The 24,086-nt window shown below is 41.6% G+C and overlaps 1 long non-coding RNA gene across 1 annotated transcript in view; it reads left to right on the top strand.

Annotated features, from left to right (window-relative positions):
- Positions 1–23,865, top strand: part of LOC118162405 — a 33,437-nt gene extending 9,572 nt beyond the window's left edge. The window contains exon 2 of the long non-coding RNA XR_004748437.1: positions 23,308–23,865. This is a non-coding gene — a long non-coding RNA (uncharacterized LOC118162405). The remainder of the gene's footprint in view (positions 1–23,307) is intronic.
- Positions 23,866–24,086: the final 221 nt, after the last annotated feature.

The following is a 24,086-nucleotide window of genomic DNA, read 5'->3' as shown; positions in this document are numbered from 1 at the left end:
TGTCCTTCAGTCGTAACTAATTGAGTGGGAACTCTTCATTTTCCCTCCTGGTCCATTTAGATATTTCCGGAGTCCCAAGGAGAAGTAATAATGCGTCTGGCTATAATCCAGCACGTAGCCCAAGGGCTAATTTTTAATCATTATTATTATTATTTTTAAATTAAACATTGAATAAAATAAAGCCAGAAACATTATTTATCAATCGGAACGAATGCAATGACAAGTAATGATGCTCTTCCCTCGCCGGTGATTCGAGGCTCAGCTCAGCTCCTCGGTACAAGCCCGGATAAATGCAAGGCGTGAGGCTCGCCCAGTGCTCTCATTTCGCATACTTGGGTCGCCTGCTGCCGTGTCAGGCCAGAGAGACCGGGCACACCGCGGCCGGGGCCGTGAGCACCCCCCGAGGTCCGAGAGCCGGGTTGCCACAGAGTAACTTTAAATCAATTCTGACTTCGCCTCTCGGAGGAAAAGCCGGTGCCAGCGAGTCACGGGGCTTGGCAGAGTGTGCAGCGTCCCCTGAAACACAGAATTTTAAGTGACCGTAATGCGTTTGATGACATGCTAAGTTCGGTCAGCTCGGATATTTTCACTGTGTCGTTTCAACCGAGTTTTACCCCTTATTAATCTGTAATTAGCACGTTGGGTTCGGGAATGATGCGTTTCACCAGGGCACCTCGTTAGATGTGGGCAAGAAAATTCCGGGGACGGAGGAGAAACGAACCGGACGGCGGCAGGAGGAGGAGGATTGATTTATTGGCCTCGGCCAACAGCTTCGCCATGAGCGTCCGAGCAGCCGAGCGTTATCCTGCGTTATCGATGTGCAAATCTCCCCTCAGCCGAAAACACCGCCGCGCGGATACCGATCGCTGCGATTAGATTAGACCCGGGGCTGGGGCTGCTCCCGGCTCGTCCCGCAGCCGGGGGGCTGCCTGCGGGGCTCCGGCCGCTGCCGGGGGGCTCCCGGGGGAAGGCAACGCCCGCATCCCGCGGCCGGGGCCGGGCCGGGCGGCGGGGATCCGCGGCCTCTCCGCCGCGCTGCCCCCGCCGCCCCGCGGGAAGGGCGAGAGGCGCACCTGGGGGCACGGCCCGGCCCCGCGCCCCTGGCGCCTGCCGGGCGGCGGCGGCCCGCCAAGGCGGCGGGGAAGGAGGGAGGGAAGGAGGGAAGGAGGCAGGCAGGCAGGGAGCCGCCTCCCCCGCCCGCGGCCGCCCCGCCTCAGCGCGGCCGTCCGGGCCCGGGGCCGGCCCCGGAGCTCGGCCGGGGCTGGAGGGAGCGGGCGGCTGCACGCTGAGGGGGCTGCAAAGCTCAGCCCGAGGGTCTGCGGCACCCAGGGCAGTCCCGAGGGTGCCGTCAGACAGCAGGTCGCTGGTGTCGTAATGATTGCTTGGGAGGCTTCTGCTGGAGAAAGCTTTAGGCCTAGATGAGCCCACGTTCGCTTACAAGTGGCTACGTTGTTCAGAGGGCTAGAAAAGCAAAGATTGCTAGACCTGGGTATAAAGTTTCAAAGGCACAAGGCTGAACAAAGAAATATTTAGAGAGGAGGTGGCAAAAGCCAAGGAATTGCCACTAACCCCCCCCGCCCCCCCCCCCCCAAAAAAAAAAAAAAAAAGAATATTAGGAGAAAAAAACACCCAACTTTGTCAGTACTGTACTCATAATGTGAACCAGATTGCCACAGAAAATAAAACGGGTCATAGGCTAGGGAGCAACCTTGGCTGCAGTCTAGCCCTTTTTGTCAGCGATTCCCTTGGTGCGTTACCCACCACACAGCTGCAGTCGTAGCCTGCTGCCTTCCCTCTCTCCTTTCCCGCTCACGTGCCCGTACAAGAGGTCACTGCACGGTGGAGGGAAGGAACCTGTTGCCATCGCAGCAGGGCAGTTCCACAGCATCCAGGGCAGAGCTGGGCTGTTCTGTCCATTTCTTTAGCTCTCACGCTGACTGCTCCAAGTGTCTTTTGTTAAGACTGTCCAGCACGGCATGATACGATTCTGCTGTTCCTTATTACTTTGCTCCTCTAATAAATCTAGCCTATGTTATCGTTGTCCTCATGGAAAAAGTGTATGTGTCCATGTAATTAAAGCATGTCTAATCATGAGCTCATTTGAGGAACTGAATTTGGGTTGCATATGTAACCTCATGTCTGGCACTTTCTACCTTTTGAATGACTAACTTCTCAATCTTATTGTTCTTTTAGCTTTGAGGGATATGTGTGTGAGAAAGATTTTTTTATGTAAACTAAAGCAGAATAAGCAAGCCCAACATTCTGCAAAGCCTTTTGAAACTGAGGTTGTCCACAGTTTGGGTTCATGCCACAAGAGCAGAAGTGTGTCTGCTGTTTGGATTCTGGCAGACACAGCGCCTACAATTCTCCTCTCTGATTTGGGTTCACACATAGCCGAAGTCTCATGAGAACGGCTTGAGACACAGCATGGTTATCGCTTCATCTCTGGCGCCTTCTCTTCCCCACAAGAGAATTCGAATGCCTCTTTTCTGATTACTGTCATTTAAGAGATTAGGTGTTGGAAAAATTAAAAAGAGAAACATTCGAATATGCATCTGTCTCCTTGCTACCACTTTAAAATGGGCAGGTTTTAGTGGTACATTCCACCCAAACCCCATCATTTTCAGTTTTAAACCATAAGGCTTTTGTTGCATAACATTTTTTTTCAACAGATTTACATTGTTCATGCAAGGGGCAAGAAATCTTAATCCCATGAAATGTGTGTGGTGTCTGTCAGCCGTGAAACTACAGAACTGTTTGGTCCTCCAAAGTAACACTGGCTTGAACGAGCTAGGTTTTAATATCCCAATGGGTTCTTTTGCCCTTTCATGTCCCAAGCCATTCTAGAGTCAGCTGATCAGAGGTAACACTAGCACTATGTAGAACTTCAGAATATTTGTAGGTCATGAATTGAGGGAGCTTCCTGGCCCTGGTTTGTTGGGTCAGGGACCTGTCTGGAAGGTATTGTAGCTCCCCTTGGGTATGTCCTTCCCCAGCTGGCACCAATGCTTGGTAGAGCGACTCTTACCCTGGTAAGGCGTCAGGATAAGGCTGGGGCACGCATTCAGCCTGGTGAGCTTGAAGGACATTCTAGACCCATCCACGTGCAGTAGCTACTTCTCCTTGACCCAAATTCATAAGGCTACCTTTGCAAGAGGCCTGTTGTATGCATTTGCCATTGTTACACAAATGGTAAAGCTTCTGGTCTGTTACAGTATCTGTTTTACACTGTGTGATTCCAAAAAAAAAAAAAAACAACTTTATAAGGTGCTTTTATAGCCATCCATCACCAGAACACAGCTCTGTGGTAATCGTCTGTATCTGAAGACCGATTTTTTTACAATCAAGTCATGTATGGCTCAGATGAACTGTAAACAAGGTTAGACACCAAATAAAATTTTGTAACTGTTTTATTTGAAAACATCCGTGGCAGAAAGTAGTCATGTTGGTTTTGGCTGACTCCAGACAGTCCAAACTGATGCTTGTTTTCCTAAGTATGCAAAGACTGTGGAGTTAAAGAAATTATTCTAGAGTCTATAATGATTGTTTTTTCCTGTGACTTACTAAGTAGCTCAGTAAGCTAAGTAATTTTTCATAGCCTGTTAATGAAGAATCCTCCTCCCATAACCACCAAATGAAAATGCCCAATTTTCTTCATATTTTATATCAAAATGCATATGGGGGGCATTCTGCAAAGGTCCCTTGCAACACGGAACACAGTTACTGTGCCAACTACCCCAAAGTGAGAGCTCAGACTTCAGGTTAGAATCCTGAAGAATTTTGTCACTTGACCTAAACGGAGGTTCCTCTACTGAAGACAGTCGGAAAATCTTATGTTGTCCACAGGAGTATTTTCACATGCTCCCAGACGAGTGACTTAAATCTTCATGGGCAGCTCCTACCCCTTAGCTGAACATTCCCACCCCTTGGCTAGGGCACATTAGCTCACCATCTGCAGTGTCCTTCCCTGTTGTAAATGGGAAGGAAAGCGTAAGGTGGCTTTGCTTAAGCCAAACACTGTTGACTATTGGAGGATAAATTACATCTGTTCTTTCTACAGATATTATAAATTAGATACAAATTGTAATAATTGTACTTAATTGCTACTTAATTACTGATTAAAAGAAACCTTTTTATTTTTCTTTATTGCCGTCCCATGCTTGTTTTTTCAAGGATGTTTAATCAGGCAGACAGAAGAAGAACAGCCGCAAATTGTATTTTAGTTGAAGGATTAGAAAAATAGAATTCCATACACCATTTTGAAAAAGAGCAATTTGCATATTACCTAAACTTCAATACAGTTGGATCGTTTCTGTCCAAGTGTTGCCAAAAGAGTATGCAGCTTTTTGGAATGAAGATGTTTGGATGCCCAGAGCGTACTAGCACACTTAGATTTTTTTTTTTCCATATCATAGCCTTTTGTTAAGCAGACAAACTGTGGAGACAGCTATGAGGGAAAAGAAAATAACTCTTAAAATACCCTCAGGATTTTTACACTGCACAGCAAAGCCCTTACACCAATGAATCAGGAAGAAGAGGTGGAGGAATCTTTGCATGCCCTGTTGTAGGGTAGGGAAGATAGATGGAGATGTTATGGAGACACAGACAGAAAGTCTGGGAAGTCCTCAGGCAAGACTGAGATCTGGACTCAGTAGCCTGTTGTGTACTGGGTTTTCTATTTGCGTGACTTTGTGAAGTCACTTAGGCCTTCAGACTCATGTTACTTGATTCGAGAGGCGATACCTTTGCAAACGTGTGGCTCAGTTCCCCAGCTGCTAGGTGGGAGGCTGGCGCACTCTCCTCTGAGGGATGTTGTACAGATGCATGGCTCAGAGACCATAAGGTACTTACGTGCTGAAGTGGGAACATTCACCCAGTGCTTGCAGTGCCCATGCAATCATGTTCAATGAGGATTATGTAGGCAGAAGTCTGCTTGAATTCAAAGTGCCAGGTGAGTCATTAATCAAGATCATGCCTAGATAACTGGCTGAACATCTACAGCAGGGTTGATGCTAAGTTTATGGCTTTGAGAGAGCCACTCGTGGATAGCAAAATGATTTTGACTGTGCAGCAAGTACCAGTCTGGGACAGTTCTTTATATGAAGTCAGTGCAGATATGGTGGTAACAACTGCTGAGATCTGACCCGAGCTACTTATGGTCTAAAACATTCCGGTTTTGTAGATATGAAGTCTAAAATATTTTTTCCAAGCATTAAAAGAGACCAACTGCTGCTAGCTGTTTAAAGGATTGGAGTAATTATGCCCATGCACTGCACAATATAAAACACTTATGACTACTATATGGATTGTTTTGTTTGGGGAGGGACTTGTCATTTGGAAAGGAAAAATAATCACCTATTCTCTTCCCTCTTTGCTTGTTACAAAGCCCATTGAAGTCAATGGGAGTGTTGGCATTGATTTGTGTGGGCTTTCGTCAGGCCCTGTATATGCTACTGTAAACTGGAGGGTGAGAAGGGGTATGGTTAAAGGGAAGAGAAGAGAGGGGTGGAGTTAAACACAGGAAAAGAATAGAGCCCTTTGTCTATTAATTAGAGTTTACATGGCTTGTGGAAAGCAGCGTTCCTCCAGCACTGCATCCCTTTGCCCCACTACTTCATTTTTACTTCTCTCATGTTGGTTATAGAATGCCAATAAACTACGCGCTGCATAGCGCTAACCACGCAGCCCCTCTGATGCTCAGCAAAGGAAGGCATTGAACTGAACGAGCTTCCCTAGGGTGAAAAATGCTTCTTGTTTCTGCACCTCATGTCCACTCTCCTCGAAATGTGTGGTGTGGCAGCAACTCCTATACGGATCACAGGAACCTTCTTGGAGTTACTCAACAATATCTCACAGTTTGTTGTCTTTGGGGAGATGGGACCTGGTGGAACCGTGCAGTTTTTCTGGCAAGTCCTGTCAGCATGCCTCAGCTGAAGCTGGAAGGTCCTGCTGGACAGTCCCAGTTCATTGCCATGTCCATTTTCTCCTGGTTACACCCACCAGAAGACAGTGACAATTGGTTGCAATTAGAGAGGAAAAGTGCCATTGTATTTGACACTAGGCTGGACTCCGGAGATGTTGTTCATTCGCTGGGTGTGTCTCAAACTGCTGGGTGACCTCGGGTAAGCCAGTTGGGACTCAGACTTATGATCAGTTTATGACAATTTAACAAGCTATTGTGTCTCAGTTGAACAGCAGTGACTGTCCTTGTGTGCACTCTTACCCAGAGCAAACACAAGCTGATGTGATCCAAAGTGTAGTTATACCAGCAAACCAAGCCAGTACAACCAACTCTGCTGCCATGAGACTGTATCCTTGACAGGGGAGCTGATCTGATTTAAAATGCCAGAGTTTTTTAGTTTTGCTTTTTTTGTTGGATCGCTTTTAACCATCACCGGCTCCCCAGTGCAGGTCTCTCTGCAGGAACAGTTATTTGGGGAGGTAAAAAATGTCTGGCATGCAATGGCAGGGCTGTTGCTTGAAGATATATTAATGTGGTTGTGAGCCTATTAGATCCAAATCAGCAAAGCACCTATGTATTCTATGGATTACAGCATTTGTTCCCCATGGGAAGGAACAAATGTTTCCTTTATTCACCCCCACCCCTATTCTCTGCCCAGATCCTAAGCTGTATAGTGGAGGTGCTCTTGCTCCATGTTGGTACAGAATCCAACATAATGATGCACTGATCTTATCTGCATACAAGTAAAAATAAATCACAAGAGTAATAGAGGGAGCGGTGTGCTCATCTGTCAGTGGAGAAAAGCAGAAGGCAGCAATCAACTCTGGGTTCATAAGCTTTGTTGTCTGCCAATTAGCTCTGACCTCAGAGTAGTGATAAAGGTATAATCCAACCCCTCCTGAGCCCCCTTTCATAGGTTAATTTCCCTCAGTAGGACTTTTTATTATTATCATAAGTGTTATTTTTATAAAGTAATGAATTTGCTTCAGAAACATTTATCTTAGTAGCACAGTAATGTTGAGTTATTATTTCACACTATGCTTCCTATTCTTAGGTCAATGTTTTAGTCCAATTTTCTACCTCTTTTGGTGTACAGACAAAATAACACACATATTGTCTGTGTGAGTTAAGGAAGATGTAGGACCTACCTGTGAGCACTGAAGAAGGATGAAGTCAAAAAAGAGTTTATGGAGCAGAGGACAGATACCTGGTACCACAGAGAGGAGCCAGCCTCTCGGGGCTGCAAGGTTCTCTTTCAGAGAATGGGATAGAGCCCAGCCACCACCAGGCTGGGAAAAAAAAATAATAAAAAAACACTTATTGCATAAGAAGCTGTACATCAATTTTACTACATAGATTTAATTTAATCTCTGGAAGTCTGCTGAATTGATATGCATTAGCTCTAGAGAAATTGTTCTTTGCTCAGCTGGCTTGCACTCAAAAGCAGAATATTTGCAGTTTGTTCTTAGGTGCTGATTAATGACAGCGATGTGTTGTTTCTTATAATTATGATCACATTTTACCGTGACAGTATATATTGGAATTAAAAATAATGTGAGAAGAGTGGGATAGGGATGGGTCACAGTCAGGCTGCCACCTGACTTCTCTAACAGGAGCTTCACAGCAGCATGTTCCAGGTCCCCGAAACGATTTCTTTACTGATGTAGTAGCTACTAGCTAGCAATTAAATCTCTGTCTATAGAAAATGAGTCCAGCTGGCTCTGCTTCCTCTCTCTTGAGAAACTCCTCAAGGTTCTAGGTTCCCACAGCCAGGCTTCCATGGCTTCAAAGGCATAATTTGGCACATGCCCCCTGGGCATGCGTTTGTCAAAGTACACGTACAAAATTTCACTGTTGAGGATTTGTGCCTCAGGGCAACTTCCACTCTGAGGTGAAATTACTTCTTTCCAAATGCCATACTTGAACTATGTAAGCATACACCCTTTAGCATAATAATAGTGACTTCTAAATGCAAAGACATAGCCTCTGATTTGCAGCAAGTATACCTGCCACAGATTACTTCTTAAGATATCTGAAGGCAAAGTATTATAGCAAGAGCTATTTACCCTAGATTCTACCTCATTACAAATCATCCTTACACATTATGCTGGAGGAACAATAAACCAACCTTCCATTACCCCTTATAGACTGGCAGACATATCGCAATGCTCTCACTTCTTCTCCTCTTTCAGACAGCCATGGTGCTCAACTCTAACCTCCAGAACAAGCCACACCTTTCTGACACAAGTACACTTTTTTTTTTTTTTTCCCCACCAGACACATTTTGTGGTGGAGGAGTACTGAATGACAAATTGTGCTGCTTCATGGAAAGAAGCCAGGTGAGGCTTGTTCCCCACATGAGACACTGAGGCAGATGAGACACTGCAGCAGAACAGACACTGAAGCACTCTCTTTTCTCAGAGAGTTCTCCAATGTTCTGCTCTCATAAGCTCACTACCCTTGGCAGTGTCTTTCTGACACACACAAGAAAGGTTCCACAAGCAGCATCCAAACAAATGGCCCTCCAAGTCTATGCTATCCACAGTGACAAAGATGCAAATGCAAAAGCAGGTGATGGTAGACAGGCAAAGAAAAGTTACATCTGGGATACTACAGATGCTCTTGAGAAAGGTTTGACAGTGCACCATGTCCCAGTACACAGGAACCAGTATTTGTGTCACTTGACTTCTACTGTCCCAAAGGAGACCATTTGGGCCGACTAGCTGTGTAGGCTCCCACTGCAGTCAATGGAGGTAGAAAGATAGGCTGTACTATTTATCAGAGATACCTAACTTAGGTTTATTTGTTAGGATATGGTGAGTTGTTTTCTGGAAATAAGCATGTATCTCCATAACTGTAAAGGAAGTCTAGGAAACGGAGTCATCCTAGATGCCTAACTCTTTGACAGCTCGATCTAAGCAGATGAATCTTATCCAGGTGGATGAAACACGATACCTAGAGAACAGCTACACAGGTAAAGTAAAGGTGTGTAAAAAAATACCAGCTGGGACTCTATGTTTGGCATCCTATGTATTTTCTTCCATGCCTAGGCTCTGAAGGATCAGGATAGTTTCCAATAAGAGCAATGTTGCTTTTCAGTGACAGCTATGGAAGGGCTGTATGGTTTTAGCAACAGAGATGCAGATGAACTCCTGCCCAGGAGGGGATGCGCACCACTTGATGCTACACGGGCAGTATAACTCTGTAATATATACACAGTATAAGTGTACACGGGCACGTACACTTCAGGTTACTGCAGAGGTCATCACGGTGATCATGTGTCCAACTAGTTTTCATCTCATCTGAGGGTTTCAGCAGAGAGGCTTGTCCCAGAAAGGTTGAAACCAGCAAAATGGTTAGACCTATCTACTATTTTATGTACCACTGGATACATAAAATCCAGTCTCATTGGTTGTTTTAGGGGAAAGAGAGGATAGGACTCTAGGCACCTAGTTATGTGTTAGCTGTGTGAGCCACTTTTGAGGATGAGGCCTAAGCACCTACATAGAGAGCATGGAGATGGTTCTCACAGAAGGACCCTGCTCTGTAACTGGCATACCACTTTGGCCTCACCAGACCTGAACCTCTCGTCCTGCAGAGTACTAGCATCTTTCCAGGCTCATTTCTGAGGGCTGTATTAAGCTTCAGAACAGTTTCTTTTACTGAAAAAAAAAAAATTACTAGCGTCAGTGTTGCTATCTGTGAAAGCATTTTGCATTTGTAATAATTTCTGAACATGTGGCTTTTGATTCATTACAGCATAATGAATTTAATTCATTACAACAAGATTTAATTCATTACAACATCCTTAGCTTTCCCAGGTCAGTGTAGGCTTGTCTGTAGTCTTTATTTTAGTCTATTTCACTACCTGTAATACTCTGTCCTTTGATGCAGACAGCCACAAGCCTTGCTCTGGTTAGGAAGCTAAGCCGTTGATGGAGTCAGGTCTTTCTTGCATGCCGCTCTACCTACTTACACACAACATGCAGACTCCTGTTTCTCTGACTGCAGATGCAATCGAACGACCAAACTTTGCTTATAATACCACTTTTTTTTTTTTTTTTTTTTTTTTTTTTTAATTCACCACCCCAGATAAGGTTTCCCTTCAGGCGTTTATGCCTAGGTAGCTTCCTTTTAGCTGCTGTGCTTGAAGGTTTATTTCTTTCTCTGTTTCAGCTGGCTTGTTCTCTCGTACACACAAATACAGCCTTACTCAATGCAGTAACCAGCAGTACCATCTGCCCACATTGTTCAAGATTTAGGGTGTACTTCTGCTTTGTCTTGGAAACCTGTATTACCTCATCAAAGAACTACCTTGACTCTGTTATCTCAAATGAAGGGTGGTGGTTACTTCCATCAGCCTCAATGACTCTTCTCCCAGTCCTCAACAATAACACCGCATATTCACCCTGTCTTTGCCCTTACAGGGTTTTGTACTTGCTTATCTTTCATTTATCTCTGTATTACTTTGTGTGGCATTAAAATACAGACTGGAGGTGCTGGGACTGGATTCACCTCTCACTGACAACAGTTCCACAACCATCTGTCTCCACCATTGCTAGATAGTGGAGGTACATTTGATGCATATCTATGAATAAAAGAAGAGACAGAGCCTTGGGTTTTCATTACTTTTGCCAGCTACTGCCAGTTTGTTTGTTTGTCTGTTTATTATTTCTCTGATACCTCAGCTGCTTTTAATTGTCTTTTAAAGAGAGCAGGTAACTTTAAGGAGCACTATGGGAGAAGGCAGAGCTATCTGAGGACCACAAGGATATTAACTGCAATAAACAGGAGTTAAAGCCAGGTTTTTGCCCATCAGTCATCTCTAGAATTAAGCAAATCATGCTCTCACGGTTAGGAAGATATTAAATGAGAAAGCTTTTAGCTGTTTTCCCTGTCATACAATATCTGATGACCAACAGCGATGCTGACAGGGATTCACTTACGTCATGGACCTTCTTTGGGGTGAACTACAAAGAAACATGTGGGTCAGTGTGACCCATCCCTTCATTACAACTGTGGAAATGCATTTTTTTTTTTTTTTTACAACAAAATAACATCTCTGTGATACCTTGATTGTCAAAAACCACAATTATAGTCATTGTTTATGCATTAGGGAAACCTCATCCTAAATCTGGCACCATATGGGGGTGAAAAGAGCAGCTGCTGACATTTCAGTATAATCATTGTGATCTAGCTGCAGATATGACTCAGCATGATGAGTCTGACAACAAGAATGGGGAAAAAAAATGCAAAGCAGCATGGGCAGGTTTCAAATGTCACTTCGAGGCATCGGTCCAAGTGCATTTCCAAGGGGAGAGACTTTCAACACACAGAGTGGGACAGCTCCATACTAGCTCCAAATAGGAAGCCGGCACAGAACTGCAGACCAGCATAACCGAAAGGGTTGTTTATGTTTCTGTGTATTGTAATCCAAGGGAGAAAAATAATTAATAACTGCCTGGAAGTGTTTTAGGATATTGTTATTCCCCCCACGTTTTTGTTAAAAATGAAATTATGCCAAGCAAAACTATACAAGCAGCCCCACCTCCCTGTTTTCAGCCCCTCCTGGAAGCACTGGCTCATTGCTTTTCAGCGAGTTTGGAATTCACCTGATTCCTTTTGATCAGAAAATAACAGAGATACTTGGCTTCTACCATGCAGCCCCACTGGTAATTTTCAGTTTCCCTGAATTCTTTCACCTGACCACACTACCTTCTGCACTTTCATTTTATCTATTCCCTTCCTATGATGCCTACAGAAAATCTCACTGTTGATGACCTTGAACGTTTTAGCCTCAAACATGTTTTTGCCCCTCTGTTCTCAGAGTGCTGACTTCCCAAAGCAAGGCTGCTCCGTTCCTGCATAGACCTGAATCACATAGGTTTTTGCTATCATAGATGAATCATTGTGACAGACAGACACTATTCATGTTCAGGAAAATGCTAGACTTGTTACTTATCTCCAAAGCCAAGTTCTGGTGCATTACATCTGGCAACACATAATTGTGTTTACTCCTTAAATATGTACTCCACATACCTTGTGTCAATCCCAGCCCTTTGGTCTAGAAGATTACATCTTTTATGGAGGAATTAATACACTATAACCTCTGGCATGATAAGAACTTCCATTAATCAAAATGCAAATTCTTCCTTCATGAAATGATTATTTTGGGAATAGATGAGGAAGTTCAAGCACGGCCTGTCACAAGGCTGAGATTTACACACATTTTTGTCACAGGATTGTTCTCATCATGTGGTAGGGACATGCCTGAACTAGGACGGATACAACTCCTATCTTGCAATGGTGTAGAGGCCATAGGATGCTGTGCAAAAACAATGCTAAGACTAAGCTGCTGGCCAACTCTTTGCCAATTTAACAGCTTGCAATTTATTGCCTTCCTCTTACTGAGGGCAGCAGTGAAGGACGTGGCAGCAAAGTGTGGCTATTGGCTAGATAAGTTACTGTGGCCTTTGGAAGCTGGACCAGAGGCCACCCAGCCTATGGTTGTTGGGTATTTCTCCTTTATTCTCAAAAAAAGTCATCTATAGGATCAATTGAATTAGAAATTGAGGCCTTCAATTGATTTGTAGGTATATGTTGAGTGTTTCAAAGCACTGCAGAGAACTGAGATGTGTCACAACCTCTGTTGTCCCATTTTGAAATAAAGTCCTTGCTGTTCTGGTTGTTTTTGTAGATTCTTTCATAGCTCATTTTTTTTGTTTGTTTTGTTTTTGTCCTAATATTATATAAACTCTCAGATATGAATTAGCAGTCTGACTCACCAAATTCCCATCATACCAATTTGAAAAGACACTATTTATCAGCTAATAAGTGTATTTCAATAATTTATGTGCCTACTTTTGGCTGTGTAGGAAGGGAATGAAGCTAAAGAGTCTATGACCTGTGCTCTTCTTCTCTTGTAGTCAGCTGAATATTTATGTGCCTATAATGGATACATGTTCAAGGTTCATTATTGCTATCTGTACCTATTATTACTGTTGTGTTATCATCATTATTATTTCACACTGTGGTCGAGGTCCCCCTAAAGATCAAAGTCCCTCCGTATTAGAATCTGCATGAAGAAAACGAGAGGCCTTGCTCCCATGCTAATCACCTCTTATGCTTCAGCAGCACAAGGAAAGATGGGTCTCTACAGTGCCATGTGGAACAAAAATATTTCCTTTGCACCCATCTGGGCTGGACCAATGTGTGAAGCCTATACCATGCTCCTTCTTTCCCATACTCTCTAAAACACTTCAAGTGATTGAGGAGAACTTGCACAATGGCAAGCCAGGGGCCATGGGCTGATACGCAGCATGCAGACAAGGCACTGACCATGCTGTGCTGGCACACTGGTCTACTCGAGGCCCATTCATTTATGACCGGTGAGATTTCATGTCTTTTCTCATAGAGTTCAGCAACACAAATAATTTCCAGAGAAGAGGTGCATTTGACTTACAAAATAGCCTTTGAATCTACAGTGTTGGACATCAGAGATGGAAACTATATATCGGCTGAACTACTTACTGTCATACCGTTCTCTTTGGAGAGTATGTCTATGGCTAGATCTCTACAGATGAATGGATATGTGTGTATTTATACAGATTGGACTTGTTTACCTGCTCTATTGATTGCTCTACTGATGGCCTATTAATGACTTGGACATTCTGTCTAATGCATTCTTGCTCTAAGTTGAGATCTTTCCTCTGTAAAGTCTAAGTATCTCATGACTTGATTGACATCAGTGATTTTTTTTGAGACAATTCTCTGCAATTGAGGACAAGGCATGTGGTTGCCTTATAGGTGCTGAAAGTTTAGACCTATATGGATACGGAGTTTTTGTCCTCTGCGGTGTGTTGCAATGAGCTGATGCTTCACTGCTCTTCTGGAAGATCTGTTCTTCTGCGATGCTAGCCAGTTCTGGTGCATAAAAGCAACGAACATAATTCTCCTTGCAGAGGAGCAATATGTGATTCTAATTTAACATGGACGCTCTAGATAATTCCTCTCATTACTCTTGGAAAACCAATATATTTCCTTCATAGTTAGATGACATCCGCCGTGCATTGGAATGACTGGTACTCACAGGAAAGGGCATTTAGGTAAAGCTGTGCTGTATTCTGTAGAACTGTTAACTCAGAACAGAAATACATTTACGTCTGAGGTGTCATGAATAACTGCTGCATTGCAGTCTGCCCGTGAGGATTATTGCTTCATGTATTTCTTGATCTCGAGGGTGATCTGTTATAATTCTTAATTTTTAGTGTGATCTCTTATAAATAATGGGAAAAACTACAATGCATTGGATATAAAACCACATACATTTAAAACACAGGCAAGATCTTGCATTGTGACTGGATAACATGCTCTGTCAGACAAGTGAAACTGGTGTAAATAACACATAAGGTTTTTGCTGACCATCAACAACACTAAAAAAAATATTGTTCTTAACTAAACCTTAATTTTTTAAACTTGCTCTTATAGAATCTAGGTCTCCACAGCCTACACTGGGACAACTGTATTCATTGCAGCCATGGTTATAAGAGACAGCTGTTTTTCCAGCTGAGATGTTGCAATCATGACTTGGATGAACACAAAACTTTTTTTTTTTTTTAACAACAATGGTAGCAAAAACTATCCTTCTAACAAATGTATGGTATTATTCCTCAATTCGTTTTTAAGACATTATGTTTCTCTTCCTACTTAACAGTATACAGAAGGAAACAATAAAACTTGCATCACAGATCTGAAGAGTAGCTTTTGGGCTGTGCCCTCATGCTGGTCCAGAGGAAAATAAGGAGCAGGAGGCCAAGCCAAGAACATGTGTGGAGACTGGCACCATGAAAATACTCCAAATTCCTGGTCAGATCCCCTCTGCTTTTTGTATGCCCATTCTAGGCAATGTGACAATGTGTTTGCTTACTGGTTATATCACCACTGGAGACAGAATGTCCTCTGGGGCTCCTCCAATAGGAGGATGATTTGTTGGTTTAGCAATCATTAACTCATCCCTATTTTTTTAACGCAAATTAAAGTCGGCAGTAGAGTAGGCTCATGCTGCTCAGTGGCAGCTCCTTGGCAGCTCCTTATGCTTTCTGGTTAGGTCCCCTTTGCCAACCAACACATGGACTTCAGCAATTGTTTGGAGTGCTTCAGCTGGCATGTAATCAGACTTACCCCAGCACAGCTATACTGGCAGGTAACTTAAAGACCTCTCAGAAAACATCGAGGGTTTTTGCTAAAACCACTAATGCGTATATTAGCTGAGTTATTTGCAACTGGAAGTAAGCAGCTGGACACCATGTATGCATATATCAAATCATCTAGTAAGCCAAGAATTTTAGGTTAGTGAACAGTTAAAGCCAGAGACGTTATTTAGGTACATGCAAATACTTTCAGTTTAGGATGAGGTCAGTAGTCTCCACTGATTTCTGAGGCATTGATGGGAAGGTATCTGTAACATTCAAAAGGCTGCTGACAACATCAATCAAAACCTATTATGTGACACATTATTTGCTTGGAGATTTGCTGTATTAAGATGCCATGCGGTTGGAATCAGATCATTTTAATTGTTATCATATGTAATTGTCAGCCACATAATCGTGTCTGACCAAGCTTTAACAGTGTTTGTTTTTCAGACTTCTTTCCTGCAGCCCAATTTCTTTTTGGATTATTTCAGTGTCGTTTTTTGTTGTTGTTTTTTGTTTTTTAATATCTAAAGAAAAACTGAAGTTTTCACAGACTGGACATCGCAGTGACCTTACATCTGAACAATAGAGGGTCTGATGTTAAATAAACATTGTAATCAGACTTTCCCAAAATTTCAGAATGTATTATAAAGTGCTATCTAGCTGTAAAAGAAGCAACGGGACCTTTTATTCTAGTCATGCAAAAGCAAACACAGAATCTGCTTTTAGTCACCTTGTTTTGAATGGACTTTATGTTGCTGCTAATGTAGCTGGCTCAGCAAGTTTCTGGGAGATATAATATACTACAACATGGAAGAGGGGGGAGGATGCTAACAGTTATTAATTATTGTTATTTGATAGAAGCAGAAAACATCTGAAGCGCTATTGTGGCTCTAACTATTTTAAAATTAACACAGGCACACTTTAATGTCATCATGCATTTCAGAGCATATGTGGTTGTAGAATTTTCATGATTAGTCTGTTAATATTTGCTAAACTAAGATTAGTTGCATTTCTTCCCTCTATTTTACCTCAGGTTTGTGGCTAACAAATAAGGGCTATTCTCTCTAGCAACTTGCTGTGTTGCATGACAATTTGTGTTGTAGACTTTGTTACACATTCTAAACGTCTCATAAACTTTTTCTTTTATAAATTTCTTTAAGGTAAGACTAAACTATGATAATCTGCCTCCTTAGAAGACAGTGCTTAAGTAACTGAACATGAGTTAAGAAACAAATAAAGGCTAGAATTCAAATGTAAAATAAGCTTTCAGAATTTTGCTTGAATTCTTACATAGATAGGAAAGAAATTCTGATATTTTTTCATTCTTTATACCAAATACAGATGAGGAAATGTTGATTCTGGTAAATTTGTGTAAAATCACACACAGAGAATATGATCAATTTGTCTGCCTATATGTCTTTACACTATCTCCTTTTATTCTTATATTAAAACAACAACAACAACAAAACAACTGCTTTTGGCTAAAGCATTTCTTCCTCTTGTTTTTAAGAGATCATACAGTGTATCTGGTATATCCCTGGAAAATGTTTTCCAAAATATAAGCTCTTTTATTACCTTACTTTCAATTTTGGTGTATCTGGCTTAAGTTTCCAGCCCATGGTCCTTCTGCTAGATGGAAGAGTCTTTTTTTTTTTTTTTGTTTTTTCCCCCGTGAGTTACTTATATATATATATAACTCACCTCTCCCCATCTTCTTTCTGATAAAATAAACAGAAGAAACTCGTATTTATTTATTTATTTATTTATTTTTCATTTTTACTGCAAGGAATTATCGTTTGAATACTTTTGTGGTTCCGTCCTGTATCATTCCCGATTTCTGTTTGACTGCCCACTCTTCATCGCTGTATACTATCCTGCCAAACTCATGTCATTCACAGATTGTATTCAGGGGTATGTTTACATGACCATTGGTGAAATTGCTAAAAATATTAGGCCTTGTACAGAGCCCAAGGGAACATTGGGAACATTCAGACAGTCTCAAATCCCAGCTGATGCTTAGTTTTTTGAGATCTGTCAGCTAGTTTTTAATTCATTTGATATGTGTTTTATTTCTATTGCACAATGCTAAAATCATAATAGTATGTCAGTTTCTGTGGATATTAATTTAACTCTTCCTTTCTCCTTGTTCCTTCTGTACCACTGCGGTATCAGAGTGTCTCCCACATAGAGTTCTGGTGGTTTCACACCCATGGGCAGCTCAGCTCCACCATGCTGCTCTCTCACTCTCTCTCCTCAACTGAACAGGGGGTGAAAATATGATGAAAAAAGACTCATGGGTTGAGATAAGGACAGGGAGATCACTCACCAGTTACCCTCACAGCTGAAACAGACTTGGCATAAAGGAGATCAATGTGATTTATTGCCCACTAATAGCAGACTAGTGCAGTGAGAACTAACAGTGAAGTAAAGACACCTTCCCCCTATCCACCCTCTTCTATGTCCTCCCCCTGAGCATCTTAGGGGAATGGGGAATGGGGGCTACAGTCAGTCCCTAACGCTTCGTCTCTGCTGCTCCTTCACTGTCACTCTCTGCCCTTGCTCCATGTGGGGTTCATCCCACGGGATGCCCTCCTTCCTGAACCAGCAGCAGCTCTTCAAGAACTGCTCCCACATGGCTCCGTACCATGGGATCCATCCATCCCCCAGGAGCAAACTGCTCTAGCATGAGTCCCCCCACAGGCGGCAGCTCCCCCCAGACCCCTGCCCCTGTGTGGGCTCCTCTCCACGGGCTGCAGCTCCGGCCCGGGGCCTGCTCCTGCGGGGGCTCTCCATGGGCCGCAGCCTCCTCCAGGCCACATCCACCTGCTGCACCGGGGGCTCCTCCACGGGCTGCAGCGTGGAGATCTGCTCCATGTGGGACCCATGGGCTGCAGGGGGACAGCCTGCTCCACCAGGGGCCTCTCCACAGGCCACAGGGGAACTGCTGCTGTGTGCCTGGAGCACCTCCTGCCCTCCTGCTGCACTGACCTTGGGGGCTGCAAGGCTGGTTCTCGCCTCTCTCTCCCAGCTGCTGTAGCAGTTCTGGTCAGCTCTGATCATCAGCAGGTACTTCTTGGAGCTGGCTGGAGCTGGCTCTGATCTGCCATGGGGCAGCTGTTGGGCTTTGCTCTCAGAGGCCACCCCTGCAGCCCCCTGCTACCAAAATCTTCCACATAAGCCTAATACAAGAATAGATATCATTAAAGAAGTGCCATTAAAGAAGACTTCATAGTATAGCTGGCACTTTCCCCACATTGGTATTTAACAGCAATTAGTTCATTTTTGTATTAAGATTTTTTTTCCCTGCTTAAATACCTACTGGATTAGGCTGGTAACAGTAGAGGTTCTTGTGGTGTCAATGCTTGCCTGTATATATGTAGTGTGAATTAACTTCTAGTCTTCATCTTGGTTTGAACAAAATATTACAGTACACATCCAGAAAGTACAAAAAGAAAGGCCATTAACAACACACACAAAGACAATATTACATTTTAAATTATGGCTCCGAATTTCAAAGTATGATGAATGTAGTGTCTCACGCTAAAAGCTGATCCATTGTAAGTTCTAAAACCAGCATACGTACTATTGAAATTGGGAACCTATGTTGTTGGTATTCCTCAAGTTACATAATTGAATGAGACGTGCGTAACCAGTTTAACTATAATGCAATGACAGGGAAATTAGCTTCTACAAGCTTTGACTATTCAGTATGTTTAATGTACCTAGAGCCCCAAAATACATGTATTTGTTACCAAACCCTGTAGATAAACAGAAGTAAATCGGCCCTGAAAAAAACCTGGTGATAACAGTATTCTGTAGCTGGCATTCAAATAAGTTGTTTTCAGTATTACTACTATATAGTACTGTACATTGAGACTGAAAGACATCAAATGTCAGACTAAGTAATGCTGGAAAACTCAGTCCTGTAGCTAGTATATATTAATACTAACTGCATGTATGACATAAATATGCCTACATATTTTGTAATAAATATGGAATTTGTATAACAGATTCTGCTCAGAAAGTGAGGAATCATTATATCTGAGAGCAAGACTTCATTTGAATCTGATTTGGTTGCTGGACAAGGAGATGGACATTGTTGGTTTTGTTTGTTTGTTTTTACATGCATATCTCTGGCAGCTGCTCTCTAGTTAATCATTTGAAGAAGAAATGATTTCATTAAAAAAATATTAGAGTAAATTAGGACAAAGTCTAGGAAAATATGCTCTTTTAGCCTATAGGGAATATCAGCAGTTGACAAAAATCTTCACTCTGTTTGTTAACAAATTCCTTTTTGACTGCAGCAATCTCAAAGTTGGTCATCAGGCAGATCAAATGAATCCTGAACTCTGGAGGTCATTGATGCTCTTCCAACTTCAAAAATAAGCAGGGATAATGTTGGGATATTGACTAAAATCAGATGATGGCTCTCGATCATTTTTTTCCATATCACTAGTATGAAAAGGAATTTGTAAAACTGAAATGTCTCCACCTCCTTTAAATAGTAATAAAGATAAATCAATCAAAACAAACAAGCAGCTGGTTAAATTCTTTGTCCATATACACGTGCCATTTCCCATTTGTAATCAATGAGAGACTTCTGTATACACCCCAGGGCAGAATCTCTCTCATCATATGTAACACTTTAACGTTAATTTAGGATGATTAATGATCAAGTCAGTAGCTGTGTAATATTTGTGAATTCTATTCTACCACAGCTTAATTTTATATTATTTTAAAATTTACAGCTGCCATGGAAAATGACCAGAAATCTACAATCTGAGAAAACCCATCCATCATCATCAGGCAGTCTTCCAATCTGTTAACTTTAGCTGCTACTAATAAGTGTGTGAATCCAGGAAAAGCAATTATTACGATGTTTCACAGAATAGCTTCCAGATAGTGTATGATGTAAACTGCTCTTGGGCAACATTTCTTCTAAGGAAGCAGCCTTTTTTATTTTTGTTTTATTTTGTTTTTTTTTTTCTTCAGTAAGCAACTTCACCAATGCAAGTATGATAAAAACAGAGATGGAGAGCTAGAGTCTTAGGTGTTGGAAATGGGGATTAACCATTGCTACTGTACACATTTACACCTTCCAAAGACTCGGATCACTATGCTTTGTGAAGTGTTCGTTACAGGTTTGATCAGTGTGCAGACTCTTTCAATAAGGAAGAATTCTTACCTGGGACTGAGATGTAGCCCTTAGCATGATATATCAAACTGTGCCAAATCAGGCACCCTGTTTTGACTTTCTGTTCCCTTCCAGGAAATAATATTTTATCTACTATTTAATATACATTATCAGCAATGCAAACCAAGCCCAAACTAGTGCAAGAAGATCTCTAAGATTGCCTCTCTAAGACCTCTAAGTGCATGAAAAATCGTAAGATTGCCCTTGTATGAGGCCCTTAATAAAAAATCAACATCACAACAGGCTGCTCCTAAGTACCTCCCCAGGTAATACCTGCCCAGCTAATTACCTTCCCAAAGTAATAATGGAGCATTGTGACAAAGGTGGATATTCTGCAGATGTAGAGAGGCCAGTACAGGAACTCAGCTGAGCTCCAAATACAAACAGCTTCCTCATAGAGGAGGGGGCCAAAGCAAGAGTGTGTGGCTTATCTGGGACTACTTTCACTGTAGCCTGATTTCTGTAACGAACAACCGCTGGCAAGAGATTGAAGAGGAAAACTTGAAAAATCCATTGTGATGACAAACATGCATTAGCAAAAGTTTTACATCAGGACCTTAGAGCCAAAGCATTCAGGATCAGTCAGATGATCATACTGTGGCATCTCATCAAGCCTCTCTGATTAGTTTGGGGGCTGGTTAGTATCGCACCTCTTTATTGGAAGTTCCTCACTACTAGTTCCTGGCTGTTCTTCACTCGTCCTTGCAGGCAGATGTTAGCTCATGAGTAACTTTGGAAACATTTCAATATGCCTCTGCTAGGCTCCTTGATCTTGATGACTGTTGCTAGCAGATGACATTCAGCATGCTTCCAGACACCCATCTAGCTCATTGGACTGAATGACTTGTCTTTTCAATTCCACTTCTGCAGCATATTATAGATCGTCTTGGCGTGTTTGGATTTTGGATTGCAGATTTGCTTTCTGAACCATGAAGAATTTGACACTAAGAGGAAAGCATGGTCTGGATTGCTTTTGAAAACTTCAGATTAATGTGCTAGATCTTTCTGCATAATATGTAATCCAAACCAAGACACCCATTTAATTTAATTAAAAAAAAAATCTTACTCATGAATACCATCATTAAACTGTTTGCTAGGAAAAATGAGATCAATAGGATCATGGTACGCTTATAATCTTTGTTTGGCAATTGGTTCTTGAAGAAACTAAGGAGATACATATACTGGAAAGTTGGAAATTGTAGTTTGCCTTGCTTAAAAAAAAGCTGTTCAGTGTATCAAGATATTTGCTTTAAATCATCAAAGCTGTTTTGGCCAGCAGATGCACATACACACATATATATCTATTATTAAAATATGTGTAGGCATTCATCCTAATATATATATTTATATTCCTTATATATATATAGTTATAATCTGTACATTCATGCCTTTATATAAATATGTAAAATTCCTTCTTATATATACATTCACATACATATACACACGTTCCTCCTTAGTATATCCTCTTGCCTTTAATTGTTGTAGATTGATAGATGCCAGCATGACTGATGTCTAATAAGAGGGTAAGCTACCTTGCTGAAAGGTCAACAAGCAGTGTCTGGGAGTTCTTGGTCTCCTTGACACCCTGAAGATAAATGGCTGGAAAGGCTGATCTTGCTGTAAGACTTCTGAGATGATCAAAGTTTGGTTATAGAAAGGGCTATACTCCACATGCAAGTCACAGGCAGTTTGAAATATTCATCAACTTAGTTACATGTCCTCTGTTCTCTTGGGCAGTAGCTCTACTGCAGGAAGTTGAAAGGTTGTTAAAAATACTTATTTTCCCTGGGGTAGGGAGAATGAAAATGAGAATCATAGACAATATCTGGAGTTGGAAGGGACCCACAAGGATCTTCGAGTCCAACTCCTGGGTCTGCACAGGACCACCCAAAAATCAGACTGTATGTCTGAACTTCTGACTTACTATTTTTTTTTTTTTCTTTCATCATGTGAACTTGTTTTGGGCACTAGTAGGGTAAAGTGATGATGTGAAGTGGATGATGAAATTGTGAGCTGGTAATGTGTAATGGTAGCTGCTTGATTCCTGATAGCATAGTGCTATATGTAATGATGCGAAAGGTGAAAATAAAAATGGCATTTCCTATTTGTCAGACCAATTTCCTATTGGTCTGCAGCACTAACAGAAAGTCCAACAGTCGGACAATTTCTAAGCTAGAAATTATTATAGGCCTACTAGTGCTACTTCTTAATATCGAAGATTGTTTAAACTAAATATGTAAAACAAGATGTGTCTGAGTAACAAATATCAAGTTTAAAGTCATGCTTTGCAATTGGTTTGAAAGAAGAAGCTGTCGTTGTTTTCCTAGAGACATCAATCTGCAACAAGAATGACTCTGGTCTTTGTGGTATTACTATGTTATGTTATTTTACAGCAATGTGCTCAGTGTGTAAAGCACATACCATTAATAAATGGTTGTTGTTTCTGTTATTGTTGTTGTTTTTTTTTTTTTTTTTTTCCTTAATCCAGATACTAATTTTCTCGTATAAGGCAATCTTGGTCCCTAAATCTTTTCAGACATATCACTCAGTTTATGTACACAACAGGCCTTTGACAGTTCTGCATCTCTTCCTGAAGTGAAAAGTCTGAGAAAAAAAAAGGAGTTCTAATGTTTAAGTACTTGAAAATTACTCTGGTCTAGATGCTACTAAACAGAAGTGTAACAGCACAAGTTCAAAAAAAATATATATATATATAAAAATCACTAGATGTGGAATACAATGTTCCAGACACACCAGATTGTATTCAAATTCATATGAGCCTGTTGTATGAGTAATTTACCTTCTTGAGAAGTACTAGAAAGCAGGTGGCATTTTTTCAGTTTTGTACTTTGCTATTTACTGAGGTCCCCAAACTCATGTTTCCTTATGTTGTTCCTCTGGGCTTGTCAGAAGAGATGTGTGAATGAAAATAAACCTGAATTCTGTGTTGCTTATAGGGCTTGGTTCAAAGAGGATTGACAGCCACAGAAGGATCTCACCAAGGCTTCCATGACTTCTAGTCACGTCATTAATGAAGACTTTTTGAACGTTTTGGTCTTCTACCTTCCACGTGAAGAGAAATAATGATCCTGCCTTTGAAAACTGACTTAAAATTGACAGGGATGTAGATATTAACCACTCTTATACCTCCTTAGAAGCAGTAAGAAATGAAAGAGCATTTACAGAAAGACTGTGTTTTATTATATTTACAACAATGGAACTGGAATATAACCTTTTTATTTAAAAATCAAGCTGCAGATTAAGTTTTGATTGCAGTATTTTGTACTGAAAATAAGAATAATGGAAGCAATTAAGTATTCATAGTCCTGCTCTCACACAAACACCTTCCATGGTGAGCCTGTTTATGCAACTGAGTGTGCCATACAATTGTTTTTATTACCTTCTTATAAAACAGCCTGTATAAAACACTTTCTTTTTGATTGTTTCTTTGTGTATTGTTGAGCGTGTTTGCATTCTAAAGGGTTTTGCCTCATTAAAGCAATTACTGTAAACTTGCTGTAGTTTGTTGCTTTTTTTTTTTTCTTCCCCCTTCTCCCTCTGAGCACTAGAAATATCCATAAAGAGCTCTTGCCCAGTCAGGATGTTCTGTATCTACCAAGGCTAGCAGTGGGAAGCTTCATTCTGAGCACAAAAAAAATTGGCGGAGATTTTCTTTAGCTGGAGCATCAAAACAGTGGTGAGCCTGAGGAGGGAACGTCGCTGAGCTCTGCCTGCT

This window comes from Oxyura jamaicensis, chromosome 2 (assembly GCF_011077185.1).
Source record: "Oxyura jamaicensis isolate SHBP4307 breed ruddy duck chromosome 2, BPBGC_Ojam_1.0, whole genome shotgun sequence".
Taxonomy (NCBI): domain Eukaryota; kingdom Metazoa; phylum Chordata; class Aves; order Anseriformes; family Anatidae; genus Oxyura; species Oxyura jamaicensis.
This window is presented reverse-complemented; position numbering and strand designations above follow the sequence as displayed.